Raw genomic sequence first — 12,432 nt, forward strand, 5'->3', positions numbered from 1 at the left:
TTTAAAGCAACCATCATCATATTACAGCCTCCAATGTCGGATAGACACATTTAAATGACAAAACATGGAAATTCGAATAAAACTGCCATCATTAATTCAATTATTAAGACCGGTTCTAGATTTACTCAGCAGACTGAAAGAAGAGGTGTTCAAGCTCATTGTCATTTTTGGAAATATTACTCTATAGAAGCAGACCTCAAGGGAGGAAGGCTGCCTTTGCTTTAAAGGGTCCCTTTGCTATTTTTAAATATTACTTGTCCTGTATTGTGTTTGAAAGTTTGAGTTTTTGTCTTCCAGAAGAAAGAACTCATTCTGAACTTTCTGAAATGGCCCCTCAATAATTCTAGTCTTAATACGTGCTCATACTTCAAAGGAAATTGAAAAAAGTACTTAAAACAACATTATTTCATTCGACATTATATATATAGTCTTTGCTGCTGAAATATATAACTCTTTTTTGGACCTTATGGCAAATAATCAATCGAAGAAGACTTTTATACAGTTTCTTGAATTTATACATTTACAACAAAACAGCTGAAGTCAAAATAATTAGCCGTCCTGCTGATTTTTTAGAAATGATTTAGCCAATAATGTTTAACAGAGAGAGGAATTGTTCACAGTATTTCCTATAATTTTTTTTCTTCTTCTTCTGGAGAAAAGCTAATATATTTTTTTTTTTTGGCATGAATAAAAGCAGTTTTTAATTATTATTATTATTTTTTTTAAACATAGAAGCAAATACATATATTGTCTACAGAATAATCCATCGTTACACAATGACTAAATGTCACTTTAAGCTGAAAACTAGTATCTTATAAAATATCTAGTAAAATAATATGTATTGTCATCATGGCAAAGATAACATAAATTATTTATTAGAAATTACTTATTTAAACTATTTTGTTTAGATGTGTTGAAAAAAAATCTTCTTTTCGTTAAGCAGAAATTGAGGAACAAAAGATGCAGGGGGCTAATAACACAGGAGGCCTAATCATTTTGACTTTAACTGTATATATATTAAGAAACATGTGGGAAGTTTCTCTCTCTTTCTCTCCCTCTGTTTCTGTGTATTTGCTGTGGTATTAGATTACATAGGACTGGACAATTGAACTGGCTGGGGATTCTGTTTGGCCTGTTGGTTTGTGGGAAGGGTTTTGCTGATGCAGCCACTTTGTGCCTTGTTGGACTGATTAATAGCACAAAGCTCAAAGTCTTCTAAAGGGACACCGAGACACTGGGAAACAGCTAGAGATGAGGCCAGCCTCCAATTACCTTTAATAATGTGAGCTACAATGGTCATGGACAGTACCATCCTATACTTTCAGCCCTGTTTTTATTAATTATTATTTTTATGTTACTTTTATTATATTATTTTAAGCTACAGAAAGTATTTTGTTGCAATTTCCACCCTCACAAGAATAAACCACTTTAATTAAAAAAAAATCCAATTGGGCCATTATTTGTGTGGTAATTTAACATTTTATGATTTACAAACTTAGTACAAATGTATACTAAAAGAATCTGACCATTATAAATATATATATATATATATATATATATATATATATATATATATATATATATATATATATATATATATATATATATATATATATATATATGTACATATGTATAATTATATATACTCGTGTCAAATTGCTCTCACACACACACACACACACACACACAGATGTGTGTCCCGCCAGAGACGATATACAGCCATATCGCACTTCTATACGAGTGTGATATTGCGTTTATACAACAGTTTGATGGCATAATCATGTATTTAAAAAAGAAGATCAAACACGGAGTCTCAAAAACCCTTTTGTAAGAGGAACTACTTTCTTCCACCATTCATGCACATCTGCAGCTGACGTTAGAACAGCAGCTACTTCAAAACATAACTTTAGAGCTAGTATTTGAATGATTCTCTAGAGTAATGTCTAAAATGATGACAAAACATGTGATTTTCTAAGGCTCACGTTCTAAAATTATAAGGCTATATGACATGAAACGTCATCAGTCTACATAGATTTTCCAGTATTTCTCTGTTGCAATCAGGAGATCACAACAATTAACCCCGAAAAAGCCAGAGTAAGCAAACACTACCCGAATACTATGGTATAAATACAGCGCTAAAACATACAAAAGAGAGAGATCGACTTAGAATGTCTCTTACCTGTTCTGTAATGATGTTCAGCTGTAGTTTGAAACACACGCTTAACATCAACCGTCTTTGCTCTGCTCAGTATGCAGGCTGGCCGCCAACGCGCTGAATACCTGAAATTATGAATATTTAAAATAGTCACTCTCCTTATAAACAAACTGCATAGTTGCAATCTACACAACTTCATTCTTGACTAAAAAAAAGCCTCAAAAGTTCATTATGTTGTCCAACAGCTGCAATAGTTGTCAAACTGTAGACCTCTGCTTGCCACTCATATTGGCGGAGTAATAAACAATGGTGAAGACGCCGTACGAGTGCTGATATTTCTTCAATATCTCACGGCTATCAGCCAATCGGATTCCAGAACCAAACAGAACTATTGTGCGTGTGTGTGTATATATTATAACGTAAATTATTAGATTATTATAATATTATAATTATCAAATTATTATACATATTAGACAACAGTCAGAATGGACATATAATAAAAGTTGACATCTAAGATGTGTGTTCCCTATTTTCTTTCATGTTGTATGTAATAAAAATAATAATAATAATAATTTTCACTTACAGTGTAAAAGTTAATATAATATTGTAGTTTATACAGAACCAAAATAAAAACATAACCTCTTTGTCATTTTAAATGGTCAAATTTAATACATAATGAATGAAATCTGCTAATTTTCTTGATCTCTCTTATTAAAGATAGTTTTCTCTCAAGAGAGGAGCTAAAAATAAAACTGGACTGTTTCAAGCTGTTGTTGACGAGAGTTGTTAACAATCCTCAAGCAGTGATGCTAAAATTAGCCCTGAAGCCCTGCTTTGGCCACTGTTCACAGAAAATTTGTTAGCAGTATTTGTTGCAATGCGATCTCGGCCTCCACGGACTTGACAAATGACAAATATTTAATGCGGTATCTAAATAAATATAAGCACATAAAAGTTGCATGCATAATAATCTAAAATTCTTCAGATGAATAGGACATGCCACACCACAGGACCATCAGTGTGCCTTCAATATTTAATATCTGGTACCCACTTACACCTAAAATATAAATTAGAGATGCTGATGTTACATCATTTCAGCGGTGTAAACATCTCAGCCAATTACACAGAGAGCTTCATTTCGGCCAATTTAAGTTGCAGGATGCAAGCAGCAGCAGTCAAACCATTATAATAATGACTATAATGTGTGTCCTATTATTTGTTTGACAGGGAACTGTTCTTATTTCTCACTATATCTTAATGGAGTTTTCTTTTCAAATCTTAGATAATGTTCCGCCTGTGTCAGGATGTGGTTCATTTATCATGGTTTATCATAAACAAACATTGTGTCCCAGTTACCCAACTTCTCCTTTGTCTTAAAAAGTATGCACTCGCTGTTTTTTTGAGGAAAAACATTTTATTCTTTCTACTTTTGCATGTGGTTAGCATTGTGGCCTCACAGCAAGAAGGTCGCTGGTTTGAGTCCTGGCTTGGCCAGTTAACATTTCCACGTGGAGTTTGCTCGTTCTCCCTATGTTAACGTGGGTTTCTTTAGGGTGCTCGGGTTTCCACCACAGCCCAAAGACATGCAGTATAAGTAAATTGGATTAACTAAATTCCCCATACTGTATGAGTTTTTGTGAATATGAGAGTGTATGGGTATTTCCCAGTACTGAGTTGCATCTAGAATTGCATCAGATGCATAAAACATATGTATGATTAGGTGGCGGTTCAATCCTATTGTGGTGACCCCTGATATGTAAGGGACTAATCCAAAGTAAAATGAATAAATGAATGATCTTTCGCATAAGGGAGTCTGTCACATGGCATCCATTTTGTCAGCCTGCCAATCATCCTATCAAAGTTAACAATTATCATATACACACTTCAGATTTTAACTAATTTCAACCAAACCTACTCCAACCTATCTGCTAAACTGAAAAAGTCACCTCTACCAATGTTTTAACGTTTTGTAAATTTTTATTTAGTGTATATTGCGAAGTATGTATACACAATCATGTAACGTTATGACAAGATACTCAGTTTTTATGTTAATTTAATATTCAAATAAGTTAACCTTGTTTCAACTTCACTTTTTAAAGCTATACCAGTCCGATATCATGAGGAAACATGATTATTTTATCTTTTGTCAGTTTAGTGTGTAAAATTCCGTCGTATGAAAATGTATGATTTTTAAAAGAAGGTGTGGCATCAAACCCCACCCCTAAACCCAACCGTCATTGGAGGATGAGCAAATCGTAGTAAACTGTATGAACAAGATTGTACGAATTCATAAGAATTAGCCACTAAATCAAAAAGTTACAAATTTACCGTGAGATAGTGTTGGTTGTATAAGATTCAACTTACTGTTGTAAGTCAGTTAAAAGCAATGTACTTACACTTGTGAAGTCTATAACTTTAAAAACATATATACTGTATCACATACATTTGAGCATCGTGTATCTAAAATTTGTATACTGCATAGTGCTCGTGATTGTGCGCAATATACTGACACTGTGGAGATCAAACTAAATTTTTGTTTTATGTGTTCAGATGTATTTCCGTAGCTTGATTTTTTCTGACTAAACCACTGAAAACATCTCATCTGTTTTGGGTACATTTCTAAAGGGGTTGAGAATCTGATTGTCTTTGGAGTATAAGGGAGCAGAGGCCTTTTTTTTGCCCAGTGACTCTAGCTTTGTTGCTAAATGACTAACATGGATTTTATTGAGAGAATAGCTGTGTCTAAGTGCTTTAGGAAGGCTGAAAAACAACGTCAATTCGTTTGGAGACGTGTCTGAGTCCACTAGATCCATTCAGAGGTTCATCCAGCTCTGTGAGTTCATCAACTCCTCCAGAAACTTTACCTGGATAATGGAGGCTTTCAGCGGTGCTTCCGACTTAACCAAGCCCAGTTTGATGAACTGTTGTCCGGTGTCGGCAGGAGGACTTTCCCCTGGGACACTAACAACAAGCGCTACATCCTAGTCACGCTCACAATGCAAAGCTCCTGATTGGTTATCGCGGCATGAATGTCCGCTGAAGTTCAGATTTTTAAACTCGAGCGATTCGCACGAAATGTGTGTTAAGAGCGTCAATCCCGCAAAACATTTAATTCACGCCACTTCATTCACATGAACCACATCAATCGTGCCACAGGATGTCTATTCGAGTCTTTGCATTGATTTAGCATGCAAATCACTCACGCTTGACACTTCATCCACGTCTGGTGTAAACGCAGCATAACGTGACATTAATAAATAACACAATTTTTATTTTGGGTGGACTATTTTCTTTAAATAAATCGTGAGTCGTGAGTCAGACAGTGCATGGTTTCATGCCTTAAAAAGGTACAAACATTTAAATCTTGTGTACTGTTCAAAATGACTACCCCTTCGTTTTGTTAGTGGCTGTTTTTGCCCCATTGACTTCCATTATAACTACATTTTTTGATTGCAAAGCCTTGACACCAAATAATCATGCATTATTGATTGTTGGTGTTTTCCCTGTTAGAATGAGGTGACATTTGTAAAAAAAAAAAAAAAAAAAAAAAAAAAAAGTAGTTTTTAAAGCATTTCAAAGCATTTTTCCAAAATATGTGTTAATACAATGTCTTTAAAAAAGTTTAAAGACACTAAACTTTTAGGCTTGCTTAAAAATACAACATGATTTGAATGTATTTTTAAATAGATTAGGATGTTATGCTCAAGAACATCAGCTTCCTATAAATATTTAATGCCAGCTATGCACATACACTTAAAATGTAAATCAGAGATGCTGGTGTTTCACATTTTAATAGTGTAAACATCTCAACCAATTTGGCAGTGTACTGTCATTCCAGCCCAACTTTATTAGCAAAATAAATGACTGAGAGATGTAATTCTTACTGATAATGCTTCGTAATAACTAGACCACATCTGGAATTTTGGCATACTTTACATACCTTTTTATGTACAAAACTTGAGCTAGTTTCTTCAAATTGTATCTAATCACATAAAAGAAGTCTGATGCTATCTCACTTAGTATTTGGCATGCTATTTAAGACAAACAGTTACACGTTGGGTTTGCAGAAGGGCGAATGTTAAGCTTACAGAAACACTGCAATGGATTCACGAACAATGGAAGCAAACGAGATAAAGAACTTTGCTGATGGATGAGGGTTGGGGGTGACAATTAATGTCTGCAGTGAATAAATTGTTGTGTTCCGAGCACAAAATGCCTCATAATACCCATGAGCCTGCAACAGTTAGCCGTAACAAATTCTGAGTTAATCAGTTTGCTTACTCCTGGTGTTCGTAATGAGACCCATCGGTCATGGGAATTGAAACGGTTTTCTTTTCTAGATCTTGACTGAGTTGTGGTTAAGAAATGTGTAGTTGATTTTGATTAGCATGGACTGTGGAGTTTAGCATACTAATGCCGGTGTGGGCCACTGCAACAAGTACCCAGAGTCTGTCCTATGGGCTTAACCCGGGCAGCTCAAGAAGAATGGAAGCAAAAAAAAAATTGATTGCTCTGTTCTGTCAGGGGGGCTCGAGGTGAGAGAAAATTGCTACATCTATTATGTGGCAACAAGAAAAACTAGGAAAGCCAAATGTTTAATTGCCGGGCAACTTTGTGAGACTGGCCTGCAGAAGTAATGGTCAGAAAAATGCTTTTTCTTATAGGAAAAGAAAGGGTGTTCCATCAGAAGAGAGTTTGGACTTGCTTCTGGCTCTCCGACTTTTATTCTTTGTGTACTGACTGCACTTGTTTTGATCATATTTTAGATACCAAATGATTAATTCATTAATCACAGAATTTGTTTATTGATACATTAAATCACAGTCAATCTATTTGTTTGTTTGGCATAAACAGAATTTAATGAAAGAATTTAGTTAAAGTGAAAGCAGTAAAATTGTTAAAAATGCAGAGCTTTTCACGGATAAACTGCACCCATGTCGTAGGGACGATGGTTGACATTTATCTGTAGGCTTAATCTAAATAATAATATAAATAATAAACTTAAAAGTACTTTTAAAATGTAAAAATGACCAGGGGTGAACTGGTACAGTATTTTTACATGGGAAAAGTTATTGTGGCTCAGGCTACAAAAGGTGCAATCGAAAAGCGAAGTGAGGGGGAGTAGTGTGCTTTGGTTTAGGGAATGTGGTTTGATTTAGAGTGGTGTGGTTTGGTTTAGTTTGGTAACTATAGACCGGGGGTGGGGTGGGGGTTTGGTGGTGGGTGCGTGAACGTGGGGGGTGGTGGGGGGAATGTTAGGCCAGAGTCAAGGTAGCAGACCAGATTGACTGTGCTCCCTATGGCCAGTCCTCCACTGTCCATGACACTGTTTGTCCCATATACATAAGCTTAGCCTGAAGGACCCATGATGAGATCGCATTTTGAGTCCTTTTGGGGTTTTTGAGTCATTCGTTCAACATGTAAGGACAAAGAGGACTCAAGAAATGAATAGATCTAATAGTTTTCCAGGTCTGACTGCATATGATTGGCTTCTGTTATTTCACGTGATGAAAGAAAGACTGAAACCTCATGGAAGACTCAAAGAAGGTACTGATCTTACACCCCACCTGCATAAATGTGCGTATGCGTGAATGAGCGAATCACTCCTTTAGAGGACTCATCATTTTGGAGTCATATAAAACATTTGTTCAAAATAAACAAATTGTTCAAGAAAGTCTCATGACTAGTTGAATCCCAAGTACATGTTGATGACAAAGATGGCAGTGCAAAGCATAGATTACCTAATATTTCCTACTTCAGGGCTCGAAATTGCAACCATTTTGGTCGCATTTGCGCCCGAAATTTTATCTATGTGACCTAAAAATATATTTGAGAGCATATGTGCGAGTGCATAAAAATATTGTGTGCGAACAGTTTTTACAGCAAAATGTTCACCACATGCGTGGAGAGATTCACGCAGACACCTTTGTACTTGAAACGCGAAACGCAGAGCTCAGGACTGGTTTTAAACAGTTGTCATGTCAACTTGCTGCAGTAAACAAAGCCAAGTCTGTAATGCTTGCCCCGCCTTCACGCTCTTCTTATTGGCCCAATGCTCTAGAACTGAACGCGAATGGATTGGTTCATATAAGCTGTCAATCACTCAGTCAATGCCTTCTGGCTTGGGATGACAGAGAGAGCTACTATAGCTTCCAGACAACTGTTTGCCACATCTAGCACGGGAGGTTCTGTTTAATCCTTCATATAATCGACAGATGCTGTCCGGCATGCAAGCGGAGCTTATAGTTGGTGGGTGCTACCTAGCAACAATGTTAATTTCGAGCCCTGCACTTGCAAGGTCATAGCCATATCCGGGGTATATCGTGGCAACGTGAATACTGAATTCTGATCATGTGCCGGACTTCCCAGAATGTATACTTTTCTTAGGCAATGCTGACTACACTGGTTGGGTTATGTTCACAACATGTGAAAAATGCGAAAATCAAGTCAACACTAGCAATACCTGCTCTAAAAGATGCTCCAAATTATGTTTCAGCGGTAGTTTTGAGAACTGTGAGGTCAAGGTTCAGGGCATGCTATTACTGCAACCAATAAATCAGTTTTTCTTTCACCGGCTGCTTCTATAGTATTAGACTTCCACAGCCCCAATTCCTTCAGCTACAAGACTCATGAACCCTCATTTATTTACTGGACATGTTGATCCAATCAAAGCAAACTGAAAACAAACCATAAACACTGCAGCTTCAAGATCGCAATCCTCCAATAAATGAAAACAGGGCACAGCAGCCTTGGCTGTCCTAGCTTTCTGCAGATTTAATGCATTTCTGACTCTTAGCAACAGGTTGATGTTCCTGATAAAGCTAATGGAAAATAGCATTAAGAGTATTACGGTGACAGACATCATTGACTGCACTGGGTAATAGGGGTCAGCTTGTGTTAAGCAGTTCAGGGAGGCTAATAGGTTCGGAGCGGCATATTGATTGGTGTTCAGTCAACAGGGATAAACAAAACATTTCCCATGAGGATGCTCTTTCTTTCTCCAAGTGATCTGTTCATCTTGTGATAAACGACTGGACTATGACTGTTAAAAGACAGTAATCCTCACATTGAAAGGGAAAAAACACCCCAACCACAAAAATAAGTGTATTGAGTTGTATTATTTCCTGACAAAACAGGTAAATATGGTAAAAACTGTAATAAATGACCGATAAAATCATACCTGGACATGTAGGTTATGCAATGAGAGGGACACAGCATCTCAATTACATTAAACAGCACAAACATTTTCACTATTTCCCATAGTGGATTGATTGATCCATGATCAGCCTTAAGGACTTCTTCTCTTCTCCTCAGGTCTCTGTAGTGTTGTGATACATTATATTCATGCAGCAGTGTTTCAGTGCTTGAGAAACAGTTTGGATTGGAGAAGTCAACTTACAATATTGGTCACTTCTAAATAATTAAAAGTATAGTGCATTCTTTGTTAGTGCGTGATGCATTGCAATTTAAATGCCAATTGGTATCACTTGTACACTTATTAAACTGATGAAATTACCAATGCCCTGAGCAAACTGATCGAGGATTGTTCCTATTTCTAAGTACTGTACATGTAGCCAGCGATATCAAAGTCAATGTCAAAGTCAGCTTTATTGTCAATTCAACCACTTGTACATTACATATAGAGAATTGAAATTACGTTACTCTCAGACCCTAGGTGCCTAACATATAACGTTAATACAAAACATAGAGTTTTAAGAAATAATTTACATTAGAATTTATAAATAAAAGAATTAATAAATACAATTATACATAAAATGACATATAAATATATACATTAAATGTAGTCTAAAGAATAAAAAAGGATAAAAATTTGTAAACAATACAATACAATGACATTAAGGGCAAACAAACAAACAATATACTGTATAGGGCTCTTTTGTCTAGTCAGCTATGGAGAATCGGGCAACCAGCCCTGCTGAAAAATCCAGCTTAAACCAGCCTAGGCTGGTTGGCTGGTTTTAGCTGGTTGACCAACCTGGTTTTAGAGGGGTTTTGGCCATTTCCAGGCTGAATTCCAGCCATTTCCAGCCTGGTCTTAACTGGAAAATGACCAGCCAAATCCAGCTAAAACCAGCTTGACCAGCCTGGTTTAAGCTGGATATAGCTGGTTTTGGCTGGACTCCCAGCTTGGCTAGCTACAACCAGGCTGCAAATGGCTGGAAACCAGCCTGGAAGTGGCCAAAACCCCTCTAAAACCAGCATGGTCGACCAGCTAAAACCAGCCAACCAGCCTAGGCTGGTTTAGGCTGGATTTTTCAGCAGGGAGGCAACAGAGTTGCAGTGTCATTCACCCAACCACAGTCAGGCAAGGCTTCTAACGAAAAGCTCAAATCGTATGTATGCTTGTTAATAATAGTTTGCTGTCAATATGTGCCAACTGAGTGTAGTCGTGTCTGCAGAATTGCGTTTGCATCAGGTTTGGTACGTTAAGGGCGTACTCACACTATGTACAGTTTACCTTGTCCCCCCCTCCCATCTCCCTGCCCGCAATCACATTGCATTCGTGCCTGAGCACGCTTACGTCACCGATGATGCGCTGTTCAGTTTAAGATGTGCTCTCTCTCAGCACAGTGGAGATTTCTTTAGGTTTATTGTTTTAGTCGTTTGATATGCGGTGACACACAGTCAAATATTTCGCCGAACAGATCAGACACTTTTGACGCTCATAAACAATCATTGTGCTGCAAAAATTAGGAGGTTTGCAGAAGGTGCAGCTGTCGTGCAGTGAGGGGTTTGCATCTTTAATAATCTATGACAGTTTGCGTTCATTGAACAGTAAGAATGATTAATAAATCCATACAAAACAGTCCCGTAAAAGACAGTTCTCGTCTTCAGTTTTGGGCTCAGGCGCACATTGCACTCACACTACAAGCACACCACGCCAAAGCCAACTAGAACTGTGCTCTGGCACACTACTTCCAACCGGGCCAGAGCCGGCCAACTGAACCATGCCTGAGCCTGATTCAGAGCACTTACACTTCTCAAACGATCTGGGAAACAGGCCTGAGCACGGTTCGGAGAGCATAGTGTGAGTACACCCTAAGGCATTTCTTAAGTCAGGTTTGAGTCTTATTTTCAAATAACAAACAGGTCTGGGTTGGGTCCATCCAGCAAATTTAAGGGTCTCTTTAGGATTGAGTAACCATTTTTGAACCCACGTAAGTACCAATTATGTGACACGGTGGCTCAGTCATTAGCAATGTTCGAGCCCCAGCTTGGTGAGTTGGCATTTCTTTGTGGAGTTTACATGTTCTCTCCGTGTTTGCTTGGGTTTCCTTCGGGTGCTATGGTTTCCCACAGAGTACAAAGACATGCAGTAGGTGAACTGAATAAGCTAAATTGGCTGTAGAATATGTGTGTGAATGCAAGAGTGTATGGGTGTTTCCCAGTGGTTGGTTGTGGCTTATTATCACCAATAAAGTATGATCTTATTTTACATCTCTAACCCTACCCAATATCTAAATCCAACTACTACCTTACTACTAATAAGCAGCTAATTAGCAGTTTGTTAAGCTAAAGGTTCTAGTTAATGGTTTGCTAATAGCATGAACTGTACATTAAAATGAAGTGTCACCAAATTTTTCCCTAATGTGTGACCTATTACCACCTTTTAAAAGCAAGACAAATCTTCCCAGCGTTTTCTGCCTGGAGTCCTACAGTACTTCCCTCTGTTGGTCAGAAGAAATAAATGATCTGCTGTCCCAGAGGAGCTAAAGCAATAGAGCTATATTCGGAGCTATCAAGACCCTTACAGACGCTATAGATATTGGATTGTTTCGTCCTCAGAAAGAACAGCATTTATCTTGAGGCACCGAGTCTCCTGATTGAGCAGGTTTGCTCTCTTTGTGAAGATGTCAAAGGCTGCGGTCTGGATGTCCGCCTCCAGTGAAACACCACAGCAGGCCCGCGTGATTCCTAAGATGCTGAACGTTGGAAATATGTCAGCCTCACAAGAACAGCCATTCTTCAAGTTGGCCCAGCCTGGGAGATTGCAGTGCATCCGCCATGTGCCAGATGTTACAATCTAATAATATCATTCCTCCTCTGTCAGCATCTGGCATTTTTCTGGGAATTTAGCTGGGTTATTATTTGCATTATTATCATTATTATTTCTATTGTTATTATTATTATTAGCAGTAGGATCCTGGATTAAGTCATTCTACGAATAGGGTACATTTTTGTAGAACACTGCAGACTGGGGGGTGGTGCAGAGAGACCCCTCATTCAATTGTAAAGTGCTTTGATTGTAAGACAAT

The 12,432-nt window shown here is 37.6% G+C and overlaps 1 long non-coding RNA gene across 10 annotated transcripts in view; it reads right to left on the reverse strand.

Annotated features, from left to right (window-relative positions):
- LOC137489281 (uncharacterized) overlaps positions 1-12,432 on the reverse strand; it is a 602,555-nt gene that overhangs the window by 401,720 nt on the left and 188,403 nt on the right. For all 10 annotated transcript variants that reach the window (XR_015524713.1, XR_015524716.1, XR_015524720.1 and 7 more), the window contains one exon: positions 2,180-2,280. This is a non-coding gene — a long non-coding RNA (uncharacterized LOC137489281). The remainder of the gene's footprint in view (positions 1-2,179; positions 2,281-12,432) is intronic.

The sequence above is a fragment of the Danio rerio genome, chromosome 24 (assembly GCF_052040795.2).
Source record: "Danio rerio strain M-AB ecotype USA chromosome 24, GRCz13ab, whole genome shotgun sequence".
Taxonomy (NCBI): Eukaryota; Metazoa; Chordata; class Actinopteri; order Cypriniformes; family Danionidae; genus Danio; species Danio rerio.